General features: G+C 40.3%; 1 protein-coding gene across 1 annotated transcript in view; it reads right to left on the bottom strand.

The window, feature by feature from the left end:
* LOC122808765 (G-protein coupled receptor family C group 5 member C-like) overlaps positions 1-6503 on the bottom strand; it is a 250042-nt gene extending 243539 nt beyond the window's left edge. The window contains exon 1 of the mRNA XM_044079796.1: positions 6121-6503. The gene's annotated coding sequence lies outside the window, so the exon portion shown is untranslated. The remainder of the gene's footprint in view (positions 1-6120) is intronic.
* Between the last annotated feature and the right edge of the window lie 7689 nt (positions 6504-14192).

The following is a 14192-nucleotide window of genomic DNA, read 5'->3' as shown; positions in this document are numbered from 1 at the left end:
GGCTGTTTAGGGGATGAGAGGGGGTAAAGTTAGCACTGAACCTATCTGCCAGGATGTTGGCAATATCAGTTGGTTCTGTAATTTTCGTGCTGCTGTGCTGTAACTCTGAGCAGAACTGGGTGTTGCCATTGAAATTCTTGATATAGCTATAGAATGCTTTGTGGTTGCCCTTAGAATCAGTGGCAATTTTATTTTCATAGCTAGCTTTGGAGGATCTTATAAGGGATCTCAGCTCCTTACTGAGGCAAACCAGGGAGCTCCTCCACTCATGGGATTTTACTCTCTTTTGTAACAGTTTCTTCCTTCTGTTGTAGAGTTTGTTTATGGCAGGGGACCACCAGATTGGCTTCCTTTTTTTGGATGATAGCATCTTGGTTCTGTTTGGGATAGCATGATCCATGCAGTCATGTAAGTGCTTACAGACTGCATTTGTGCATGATTCAGCAGTCCTAATTGTGTTGTTCATCTGCATGGGTGTCATGAAGTTCACCACTTCTGTCTTAAGAAGCATGAAGTTGGCTTTAGAGAAATCTTTTACCATGGTTTCCTTAATGGTGGGTGGGGGCGGGATGTGGATATCTAGCGTGATTAGCTTATTGTCGGATCTGACCAACGAGGAGTTAATTTCAGATGTGAAACACCGGTCACTCATGTTGGTAATGACTAGGTCTAGGTAGCATAACTATAACAAATGTTTACAATATAGAATGGTTTCAGTGACATTTGCAATTAAAGTCTGTGCTATTCACAGCATTTAATATTAGGGTAGGCATTATAATAGGGATGTAAAATAGCCAACATTGTGGATTTTAGAAAAGAAGGTAGGAAGAAAATGGAACAGAGGAGGAGACAGGCACAATAAAGGAAAAGTGAGGTGTGTAAGGCAGATAAAGTTAAGAGTAGCAGAGTAGGGAGGAGGAGGTATCATGGAAAGGGTAGGAGTATCATCCCGGGGTTGAGGGTTTAGGTATCATTTCAAATCAGATCATCAAGTACACATGTGCCATCTGGGGAACACATTAACAGAGACACATGTGCCATCTGGGGAACACATTAACAGAGACACATGTGCCATCTGGACAGCAAATTAACAGAGACTCACACGCCATCTGGAGAGCACACTAACAGAGACACATGTGCCATCTGGAGAGCATACTAACAGAGACACGTGCCATCTGGAGAACACATTAACAGAGACACACATACCATCTGGAGAGCACATTAACAGAGACACGTGCCATCTGGAGTGCACATTAACAGAGATGCATGTGCTATCTGGGGAACACATTAAAAGAGACACACATTCCATATGGAGAGCACATTAACAGAGACACATGTGTCATCTGGAGAACAGATTAGCAGAGACATATATGCCATCTGGGGAACACATTAACAGAGACATATGTGCCATCTGGAGAGCACATTAACAGAGATGCATGTGCCATCTGGAGAGCACATTAACATAGACACATGTGCCATCTGGAGAGCACATTAACAGAGATGCATGTGTCATCTGGAGAACACATTAACAGAGATATACATGTGCCATTTAGAGAACACATTAACAGAGACACACATGCCATCTGGAGAGCACAATAACAGAGACACACATGCCATCTGGAGAACAAATTAACAGAGACACGTGCATTCTGGAGAACATATTAACAGAGAAATGGGGACACTGTTTTTTTTGGCAGAGATTGAGTACGGCTGCTTTTTTCTAAGGTTGAGCAGCCTTGGAGTGGCTATGCTTAAGTTGCATGTAGGCGACTTAATATACTTACAATACTAAGGGATGGTTCACAGTAGGAGAGGCAACATCCCCCACAATATTATAGATCACTGGAAGATGCTAGAGAATGATCTTTTGTTTGATTCATTTTCCTGAATTTTAGTCCACTGAAAAGAAAAGTTTCCAGTAGAACTAACAGCAGATTCAAATGAGCCCACCTCTGTTATTCAACAGTTTTTGGGCATTTATTCTAAAATATTAACCAATGCATGCATACACACTTTGCAAATATCTACAATAGTATATAGTTACAAAAGCCCCCCCCCCACCATATCCTTTGGCTGTATTGCTGACATGCTATTAAAGCAAGATTTCCGTGCTAGCTAATTATGAATTCTGAACTGAATACATTTCTGGTGCATCTAACAGCAATGTATTGTTTTCAAATTAGCAGATGAGGTCCAGCTATGCATATGGCTAGGAAATAGCCTTTTTTTCTCATTTTCACAAGTCTAAGAGCTTTTAGGGGAGGATTGGACTGCATAAGCAGCTATGATGCTTAACTAACTGTGTTGTCCCTGACCTTTAACGTATGCACAGATTCTCCATGATTCCTCACTGCTTCTCTTTGCCTTTTTCTCTATGCCCCCATGTCTCTCTCTGCCCTCTTCTTCACATCATTTTTTCTCTTCTCTTCTCTTCATGTATTCTTCCTCTTCCTCTATCTCTGCCTGTGTCACTCACCTACTCTTAACAACTGCTAGAATCACTACAAAATTACCTTTATTCTTGACCAGGTGCTGGAAAGCAACTCACCGTGATGTGCCCAAATTAGCATTCTGTGCACATTTTACATTATCATTTAGGGAATTATAAAATCATGCTTAGCAGGTTTAGAGAGCAGCCTTAGGACCTCCCTCCTGTCAGCTTAAACAAAACCAAAATTCTTGATCAGTTTTTCTTCATTCTCAACAACAATTAGTACAAATGGAAGAAAAGAGCCATTTCATGTGGGTTATTATCACAAACAGAAACAGTGCCAACACAGCGCAATGCCATCTATTAAAGCTCCATAATATGTTCTTATCATGCTCAATACCAAACAAACATGCAGTGTTCAGGATAATGCCTTAGCAAATTTTTGTCAGTTTCTATATTAGTTTTAAGCATGTAGTCATATTTAGTGTTTTTGCTAAGAAATGTCATGCCATAGCACAAAACATTTTGACTTGCTCAGCGACAATTCAATTGGAATTCCTGTGATGAGATTTGAATGAAATTTCCAAATGAAAATAGTGTGCAGTGTTGACAGTCTGAGGCTGTGTTCTTTTGATTAACTGCACGATCATAACGTTAATGCTTGGCAGATGTTTGTCTCAGATTTTGGGTAGGCACTTTTAACAATCATGCCTCACGACAAAGATAATGAATGTTTTATATGCTGTTGGGCAAAACATTTAGTTCAGTTGGTAGTATATGTTTGGGGTTGTAATACATATTTGACCCAGATATGAGAAATTATATCAGTTATATATACAACAAAATAAGCATATTTTGAGTTTAAGGCCCAGATGCTGATGTATATTAATAGATGTATGGCTAAGGTTGTCATATTAAAGAAAATAACTACTGGCTTGATTATTCTAAAATATGTGAAACTAATTTTCCTATCAGGGATATGATCATCCTTCCTCATTTAAAAAAATATATGTAAATAAATAGATAAATAAATAAATAAATAAACTGCAACCAGTTTTATGTTTTACTTTCCTTGTTATTTTGTAAAATAAGTCCTATAATCTACTTTCATGCTAAAAAAAATGGCTAAATGCGGTAAGTGGTAACTGTCACAATCATGAGGTGGTCTAATGACAAATAATGTGAAATGCCCTTCAAGAAATACAATGCAACATGTCAATATTTATGGTTTCTCAGTGTCCCCTTATTTAAAAAAAAAATCATAACTTAACAACAGGTTCTGAAGAAGTAAAAATGTCATCTACTGCTTGGAATGCATTTTCTGATGATGAACTTTGAGTTATGTTGTGGTGACAGATAGATGCGGTACCAATTTGTAAGAGCAGAGAGGTAGGCATGCTACACTTATACAAGTTTAGTCTCATCTGTCAAATCAGTATTTAATATAAAGTCCTAGAGACAGAGTAAATCCTATCTAAAATTACATGGTTATATATGAACAGTATGTGTCTAAGGTGGAGAGGAGGCATTTTGATTCTTGTATGCTAAACAGGAATCACTTGTCAGAATGAACCAGACACATTAAAGCATATATATGTAAGTTTGATTCAGCACAAGTAAGAGAAGTCCTACTCAGCCCTTATAAAGCTGACAGGAAGTAACCGATTTCAAGGAAAATGTTCCATTCCAATTCGATGAGCATTTGTTTTCTGATACACTACACAGTGAGGACGACTCCATATGACAGAGGAATAACGTGTGTAGTCTAGTGTTGTCCCAAGTGCTACCACTTGACTAAAGATTAGTTATGCCACAGTACTCGGCAAAGTTAGCTAAACAATTATTTTTACACAATTTATAAGTATCAGTAAAAATTAATCTTGTCCGGCATCATAACAAATTGGTTGACAATGTTTATATTAGTTTTCTGATAAATGCTAATGCTTTTTTTCTCCAGTTAAGCTAAATAATACTATGCAAACCAATTAGCTGGACATCTACACTGAGAAATGCTTATCATTTTAATATTTAAAAACATCTAAGCCTATAATCAACTTTGACAAAAGCTGCTAAACTCATATTTCCTATTGCTCTCCCATTGTATAAATTGGATTCAGACACAGCTGCCTTTTATTACTGATCTATATGTCTATATGGCACTCCATTAAAGCAATCACCTTTATGATGTACCTTCATCTTTTTTTTTATTTCATTTTTACTTATTTATTTTATATTTTGTATGTTTCTATCTAAAGGTCCAATGCAGCTTGGAGTGTATTGGCTTTGAGAAATAAATACTAGATTTGAAGGATGTGCATTCAGCTTTGCCATAATCTTAGTTTAATATTCATTTTGCTTTATTTAATGTTATAGATTTGTGGAAAATATTTGGACTACAAAGGCAGAGTACTGGAGAACACTGAGCTATATTACTGAGAAACAGAGGCAGTAAGGATAAACCACAGCAGCAGACATAACACAGAGACAGAGACGTCCATAGGCTACATGACAGTGCTACATTTTGTTACTTTGTTACCATTGCTCGTGCTGCAATCCTTCCTGGCAGGTGATACAAAATGTCTTTGTGTAATACATTAACAGTCTAATTCTTCAAATAGACAGTCAGTGTTAGAAAGGATGAGTGTGTGTGTGTGTGTGTGTGTGTGGGGGGGGGGGGCTAAGATCAGAACTCATTACGACATCGCCCCAGAATAAATAAGAATAACACTGATTGAGAGAAAGAGAAATGAAAATACACAGAATACCTAAGGTAGGACGAGTCTACATATTCCTCTGGGTATATTTTTTCTTATTTTAATGTTACTTTACAAAAAGAAATACAAAACAAGGGCATGCTGAAAGGTCAGTATTATTTGGAAATAACATATTTAGAGTAGATATTGGATGTTCAACAGGTTTCTAAATAGTCAAAACTTCATAACGCTGACAATTTCTATGTAAAATAAAATTCTACTCAATGTCAGAAAAGAAACTATACACATCAGTAAATGAGCAAAATGGGTAGAAAAGCATGAGTATCAGCAATGCAGGACAAGTTAACTAAATACTGATGCATTTCAGACTAAATAGAACAGGATGTTGACACGGAGAATTGATGAAAAAGAAACCCTCACCTATCCTATGTTTTAGTTCTAGTAACCACTATCAGTCAAAACAGGTAGCCCAGATTCCTATTTTATCCATGATATAATACCTTAACTTAAACATGTAGTAATTTTAAAGATCAGGTACCTAAATTAACCCACTTTTCCATGCACTGAAAGTATGAGCATATACAGCAAAAGCAGTGACACCCTAAAAACGAAAACATTTCTCAGGGTCAAAGATATTGAATTGTGTGTAAAATGACTCGGTTGCTGATGGTGACATAAGTGAAGATTTGTGCAAAATTTGCCACCAAATCAATAAGGTTATTAACTGCTTGACACTCATGCCATTACAATTCAGTTACTGTTTAAAATTTCTTTTATATTGTACCTATTTCTTGTGCAAAACCTCTTCCAGAAGTTAAGCACCCGCACAGAAGAAAAACTTATGTATGTATTAAGTTAGCCGTGGTACCTTCTGTCTGCCTTAGACCATTCTGTAGAAACCATTTATTAGCACAAAAATAAATCAGGTCATTCCAAACACACACATCTAAAAGGCTTTGCTTATACAAAACATACCTTGATGTACACTGTCGTGAGAGATTCATGTGTTCCTTCTTTCCGTCTCCCACTAACATCACCAATGAAGAAGCACCAGGATGGCTGTAGATGCAATTTTTCACGAGTAACTAAGAGAAGTGCAGAATAACAGCTGGCAAATGGATGGCTAACCGCAGTCTGTGTGTTTCGTAGGCTTCAAATCTTACTGTGTGCTTTAATTACCAAGGACTCTTCCTTCTTCATCTCCTGAGGATGCTGCTTTCCTTAGACTTCAGAGTAAAGCAAGCCACACACAAAGTACTTCACAGAAATGGTGTCAGGTTTCAGCTTTTCTCACCTGGTTGTGCCTACATTGCTGAAGTGCTGACAGTAGGAATTCATGACAGGTTAGAAGAGAACATGAGAGAGAGAGAGAGAGAGAGAGAGAGAGAGAGACACACACAGTGAGCAAGAGAAAGGTGTATACAGTAAAGCGACAGTGAGATGAAACTGAAATTCCATTGGGTTATTACTTGTTAGCTACAGTAAGTGACTAAATGACCTAGCCTTTCTCTCCCATTTACTAATCTGCAATGACTGCTTCATATACACCATTGTATAAGAGACATGCAGTTTGACTATCCATGCATTAAAGAGACAGAAACTTGCTGTTTTGTTATTGTTATGCTTTTATTTTTAGAAATACTGACACATTGCTGCATACTTAACAACATATGCTTCCTGGGTCAGGAGAAGCTGTTGCCAAAATTTTTTGTTATATGTTCATACAGAAAAACAGAATTTAATGACCAGTGACAGAGCTGTATAAGAATGCTGTCAAACTGAATATTTTTTCTGTTTTCCCAGAGCAAATGAAAGTAAACTCATGTTTAAAAAGAGTATATTCTTGTTTATAAATATCACATTTATCTTGGTGTTAAACTAGCATTCATGTCACATTTTCTGCATTCAGTTTGCTTTTTAATCTGTGTTTGATGCTCTGAGTACCAGTGTGCTCCTATGGATATCCTAGTATTAGCAAATGTATTTCAGTTCCTCTGATTTGCTTACACCTGCCTGGGTTTTTGTTTGTTTTCTGTGTCTGCATAATTGCATAATAAATAACTTGCTTGAAAAAAAGTAAACTTTCTTCCACATATTTATCATCTTATGTTTACTGAGTTTTTATTTTTTTGTTTTTATTTATTTTTTTTTACCTGTGTAGAGCCTTCGGAGCCTGGGAACGGACAACTGGAGTGACTTGTCTCAGACAGGATTAACATACATAATTAAGGCTTTAAACTGCTAAGGGGTTATATCCTGCAGTACTGAGGGTTTGATTCCTATTCCTATCAGATTTTGCTGATCCCTGGGCTTTGTCTTGGTTCCTGTGTTTCTCCATTTTCCTTGTTTGGTCAGGGGGAAGTTTCTTTACTCACCAGTGAGAGTGGGGAGTACTGAGCTGCCTGTTTGTCCTTAGAGGAGTGGTTTAAGGCAGTAACTTGTAGTCTATTGGCCATTTTGGGTCATTTCCTGTCTTTTCCAGCCCCCTGCTATAAAGCGCGCTTTAGCGTGATTTAGCGCGATTTAGCCGGAGTTGCCACTGTGGTTAAGCAGGTTTAAACTATTCGGGCTACCTAAAGTCCACTCTTCAAATTTTCCCTTAAAACTACCTTCCTCAAACTATACTACTGATCTAATCAGCGTATCCTATAACTAAAAAGATCATCTCTACTTGACTCCAAGTAGACTATTCTCTATCTATTAAACCTAGCACTTGCTCCTACAGTACTTATTACCTTGATACGGCACTCTTGCCATAGATAGTACCCCAAAAAGGTAAACCCCCATTTCTCGGTCACCCAAGTCCCCCGGAATCTCTTTTAAAGTTTTTTTGTCTATTCCTTCTAGCATGTCGAGGGATCAGTTGCTAGTGTCCTCTCCTGCTCAGCTGGTGAACCTGGGAATATTGAGGCAATGTTACAATTGCCTCATGTACACAGACAACCCTCTCCTCCTCCCACAAAACATAAATACATGCGAGAGATGCAACTATATGGCCAAACTGGAGGCTGAGCTCTCTCAACATAGGACTGGCAAGACCAGTCAGGAGGAGAAGGTTACCACACACACTATAGACCCAGTCTCACATAGTACCATCACAACCTCAAATCATACACATAAACACACAAAGACATACTCGGAGGCTCTGATCAAAAATCTACCAAAACAGCAGAGGCCACCAAAGCAGACACCCAAACAACCACCACCTCAGAACACAACACCTGCAACACATAGACCTCACAGTCAGAGTGTCAAACAGTCACAGCCCTTAAGGCCAAACACAATGCCAGACACACTAGTCATTGGTGACTCCATAGTCAGACACACTGACGTCCCGCTCACCAGAATGAGTAAGGAGAAGGTCACAGTAAGCCGCCTGTCGGGCGCTAGAATCCGCCACATAACGCAAGCACTCGGGTCTCTCAACAGCAGGTAGAAATATGACTCAGTCATTGTCCACGCTGGTGTAAATGACCTGAGACGTACCTCCTTGGACTACATGAAAAGAGACATTGAGGAGCTCTCTGATTATGTAGCCCAGGCAGGTATGACCCTGACCTTGAGCAGTATCCTACCTTCACCAAGAATGATGCCACAATACAGAGATAAGATGATCAGCTTTAACAGTTGGCTTAAACTCTGGTGTCATTCAAAGGGGATCCAATGTCTGTCTGCCTGGGATGACATGCTGGACAAGCCACGCTGCTTCGCAAGGGACGGCTTGCACCTGTCACCCCTGGGATTCCGGATATTGGCAAAGGCTCTTGCCACCCCCATAGTGCCTTTTTTAGGCAAGGCTCAAATTCTAAACCTACCACCCTAGAACACAAAAAAGGAAAAAAACTAAGGGTAATGCTGCTCAATGCCAGAAGTCTAAATCTCAAAATGCACACACTCGAGGCCCTTCTCAGTATGGAGAACATTGATGTCTGTGCTGTGACAGAAACCTGGTTCAAGGCTCCTGAGGGCACCCCATCACTATCAGGTTTTAGCTCATATCATGCGTTCCGGCCCCAAAATCCGGACAATACCAAAAAAGGAGGGGGGGTATCCATATTCATCAAGGACACCCACACCTCAAGACTGGTGGCAATGCACGATGCATCGGAGACCATCCAGGTGCAATTAACCATAGGCAAGACTGCGCTGCAAATTGTAGCATGTTACAGGCCACCCTCACAAACTCAGGAACCTCACATGGCCTTCCTGAAAACACTAGAGGGGATAAATGTATCACCAAACACCATCATACTAGGTGACTTCAATTACCCTAATATAGACTGGGAACACTACTCAAGCCCAAACACCCTAGCCCAAAAGTTCCTGGAATTCATAAACTCAAATGCCATGGAACAACTAGTCACCATCCCCACAAGAGGAGAAAACATACTTGATCTCATCATCACGAACATGGGAGCACAATGTTCAACACCGGAAGTATACCCCTCACTGGTGAGATCAGATCACAAACTAATCTCGCTAGAGGTCCTCATCCCACCCCCACCTGAAATAAAAAAGACCACAGTAAAGAACTACTCGAAAGCCGACTTCACACTTCTAAAGACTAGTGTGGTCTCCTTTAAGGCCCCCGAGCCAGCGGAAAACAGTACTCAAGCCGCTGAATCACTTACAAATGCCTTCTACCAGCACCTGCAGGGCTGCATGGATCAGGCAATCCCAAGCAAAACAAAGACTCTTTGTACCAAAGGCAAGCGTCCAGTCTGATGGACCCCAGCCATAAACAAACTCTACAACAAAAGGAGGAAGCTACTACAAGATAGAGCAAAATTCTTAAAAGGTAAGACACCCTTGATCACTATAAGTAAAAAACTAAGAGCTCTCATAAAATCATCCAAAGCAAATTTTGAGAGAAAAATAGCTAAAGACTCAAAAGACAATCATAAGGCCTTCTTTAGCTATGTTAGAAACCTGGGAGGAAACTCCCAGATATGCTCAGAACTAGTTCAAAATGATGTGAAGATTACTGATCCTACAGACATTGCCAACATACTGGCTGACAGGTTCAGTGCAAACTACCCCCCAAAAGGAGAGATATCTATACCAAACGATTGAAGCCCCCCAAACATCTCTAACGCCCAAGTGAGAACTGCTCTCTCCAAAGCAAAAAACACAGCATCCATGGGACCTGATGGTGTCCCCGGCTGTGTGCTCCACGAACTCAACGAGGAATTAAACCCACAGCTAGGACAGCTGTTTAATCATAGTCTTACCTCTAGATACGTACCCAGGGAGTGGCGCACTGCAACTGTGGTCCCACTTCACAAAGGCGGTGCCTCCACCGACCCTGGAAATTACCGGCCCATTAGCTTGACAAGCCTTATCTGCAAAGCCATGGAGAGGATCATAATGGACCTCATAAACAAAGACATAGGGAATTTGCAGACTTTGGATCCAACCCAGTTTGGCTTTGTCAAAGGCAGATCATGCCTTTTAAACTTGGTTGACTTTTTCGAAACAGTCACCAAAGCCATTGATGAGGAAAGGCAGTCCATACAGCCTACCTCGATCTGGCGAAGGCCTTCGATACAATACCCCACTCGGGTATCATTGAAAAACTCATCAGCTTAAATGTTAACCCATACATCACAAGATGGGTTGCAAACTGGCTGAGTGACAGAACCCACAGGGTCAGAGTTGCTGGCGCCATGTCAGACTCAAAGCCTGTCAAAAGTGGTGTCCCACAGGGCTCAGTCCTGGGCCCACTCTTGTTTGGCATCTACTTTTCCAAGGTACAAGCAAACACATGAGGGTTATGGCTGACAAAGTTTGCAGATGACTGCAAACTGGGCGCCATAGTAGAAAACACATCTGACACAGATATCCTTCAGAAGGGTCTCACAGAAATGGATAACTGGTGCCAGAGCCATGGCCTAAAGTTAAATGCCAAAAAATGCATAGTCATACCCTTCGGGAAAAACAAGGTTACCCCTAGCTACCAAATAGGTGGCAATCCATTGAGCACAGAAGAAGTTATCAGGGACCTGGGGACCCAGGTTGATAGTAGTCTGTCATTCGACACCCATGTAGCTAAAGTAGTTAGGAAGACCTTCTACATTGCCCACCTTATCATGAAGGGATTCTCATCTAGATCAAGGAGGTCATAGTCTCCCTTTACTCATCACTCATCAGAACAATGATTGAGTACAATGCCCCATTCGGAATGTATCTGACCCGCACTTGCAGCAGCTGGAGAGGCCACAAAAGTTCCTCACCAAAAGGATAAAGGGTCTCAAAAATCTGTCCTATGCTGCCCGACTGAAAGAACTCCAGCTCTATTCAGTCGCTTACCGCTTGCTCAGAGGTGACCTTTGCCTAACATACAAGGCCATGTCAAACCCAGATTTGATGAATATGCTTCACCTCAAAAATCTAGATCCATCAGAACCACAAGGGCGGAGACTTAAACCTCGACACGGCTATTAATAGGACATGCTGGAGGGATAGATTCATCACCCAGAGACTCCCTATGCTGTGGAACAAAATCCCGGTATATGTGAGGCAGAGCGCCTCGCTGGCCTTGTTCAAGAGAAATCTTGACCAATGGATGGGAGATCGCAGATATACCCCAGGGATTACCTCAGTGTCACTGCTCGACAGAGGCACAGCAAAATAATGGGTATAGTTCCCCATACTAAAGGGGTGGCGTAAGCCACAAAACGATGGGCTAGGCTTGTAAATGCCCTCGGGCAGATAGCCTAGTATGAACCTATGAACCTATGAACCTATTCCTTTGCCTGCAGAAATTACTTTACAATCACTTGTTGGATAGTGCTTGTGAGTTTCCTCTGAAAGTTATGTCCAGTAGGTCTTGTTGGGATAGGAAATACAAAAAGCAGTGTAAATCTTAATAGAACACAGAGAGAATACTGTTAGAAATCAAGGGTGTATCCAGTGAATTCCATTTGTACTCACAGATGCTTACTGCTACCCCCCACATTTACTTGGCATTTAAAAATGGTCACATCACTCAAGATGTTGCTCTCCCAAACTTAATGTGTGTAACATTTTTATAGGTTAGTACTAGGCTTACTGCCCTTGCAAGCAAGGGCGCCCGCAGGCAGGTGCAAGGGGGTGCACTTGCACCCCCCTGGAATCGGCTGACTAGATAATTTAAAAAAAAAGTGTTTTTTTATGTACGTGCGTTCTTCTTTAAGAAGAAAGAAGTCCGTGTGTGTTAACAGTCCAGTCGCGGGCGTGACATCATCACTCTCGCGAATATGTAGAAGTTTGTGAGCGGGAGTTTACAAGGATGGCTTTGCAAGCGGGATGATTCGAGCGGGAATGGAAGATGGCTGGGACCTGAAACGGAATAGCAAGCGGGACTCGCGGGAGTAAACAGACAGAAGATGGGACACTTCAGGTAGAGTTGTGTGTGTGTGTGTGTGTGTGTGTGTGTGTGTGTGTGCACGCAGTGTACTATAGGGTTGCCAACTTGCCACCTTTTCAAATGTCCAAAGTGGGACATTTGTGGTACACACATCAGATTTTGCAGGCCGAAACATACCCACGGCCAGTACAAAGTGCACAACTTCACTTTTTTGCCCAAGTAAAAATTATTCTTGTAGCATTTTAGTTGCTTATTCTGTTTCTTATAACATTTAGGTGTTTCAGATTCAGAATAACTGTTTTATGCAACCATTACAAAAAATATAGGAAATAGTTTTGTTCTAAAATCTCAGGACATTTGCCATTTTTACATTTTTTTTTGCAGGGCACAACTGGCCAAAGAGGGACTGTCCCTCACAAAGTGGGACAGGTGGTAACCCTAGTGTACTATTGGTTTATATAAAAAGGTGAGCAGAAATTGTGTTTGCTGTCTTTGATGCTTAATGAAGGAAAAATTGTTACTTGTTACTGATAGCTTTGGATATGCTTAGCATCACAGTACAAAAATCATTTATTTTTCCAATAACTGCTTTATGCTATTCAGGGTTACTGAACTAAATGGACACAGAGTTTTAGATGAAAAGTACAGTAGGAGACAAACATCTTAATGTGACATCACATTCTGTTGTTAAGATCTAGGAAAGAAACCAAATTTCTGACTATAATTGGAGGCAAAGGTATGGAATAAACTATATTATGGCTAATAGCTGTGCAAGACAACTTCATGCTTACATCTTCCTTGTAGCTGTCAGTTCCAATATCCACTCAAGTAAAACTCATCTCTTACAAATTTCATTTGCTGCCATGCTGGTAGATGTTTCTACAAGCAATTAGTTTTATTTTCAATGTTTGTACAAGATCCTGAACTACTGGAAAATATCTGTATAAATGGAGAAAGGTTACTGTTCCCAAGAGCTCTTTTTATTAGATGTGGGCATAATGTGTCAATACTATTTAGTCAGTATAGCGTTCAGTAAAGCATCAGAAAACAGGTGAGAAATATGTATATATCTGATAGCACTCTTAGAAATAGAGCTGCATTTAGTGGTTTCTTCTCATTCCTGCTTGGTCTGTTTCAGAAAGTGTTTCAACTCTTTAGTATTCTTAAGGACAGAAGTCACATAAAATGCTAGCTGTGTATTAAATTCATGTTCACTAATACAGCTTTGATGTGTTGAATTAAAAATATGCAGTATTCTATGTAAATGTTGCACATTAAAAGATTCCATTTCATTTGAGGAAGTTCTGTACATGGATGTGTAAGAATGGAAAGGACATCATGGCCGCCAGAGTCAAATATTGTATGTATTACCACATTTGCAGCTATAATTTCACATGGTTAGTGTGTGTGTGTGTGTGTGTGTGTGTGTGTGTGAAATGCCCCAGGTGTACATGGTGGTGGGTAGAGAATAAGGCTTGAACCCTGTACCTTGGGCCCAAGTGGCAAGAGCCTGAATTCCCTACCCACCACCATTTGTAAAAATGTTGCAGGATTTTCCCTCATACTTTTTCTGTTCCTCATAAAATCTGTGGTTTCTGCATTTGTGTCCTTGTTGCCTGACAGCTACATGTTCTCTAGTTTTATTCTTGGCTGTCTGGAGTGTTTCTCCTGGGCCTCTGCTAAAATTAGCTTTTTTCAA

This window comes from Protopterus annectens, chromosome 1.part1 (genome assembly GCF_019279795.1).
Source record: "Protopterus annectens isolate FY-2018-M chromosome 1.part1, PAN1.0, whole genome shotgun sequence".
NCBI classification, from domain to species: Eukaryota; Metazoa; Chordata; order Ceratodontiformes; family Protopteridae; genus Protopterus; species Protopterus annectens.
This window is presented reverse-complemented; position numbering and strand designations above follow the sequence as displayed.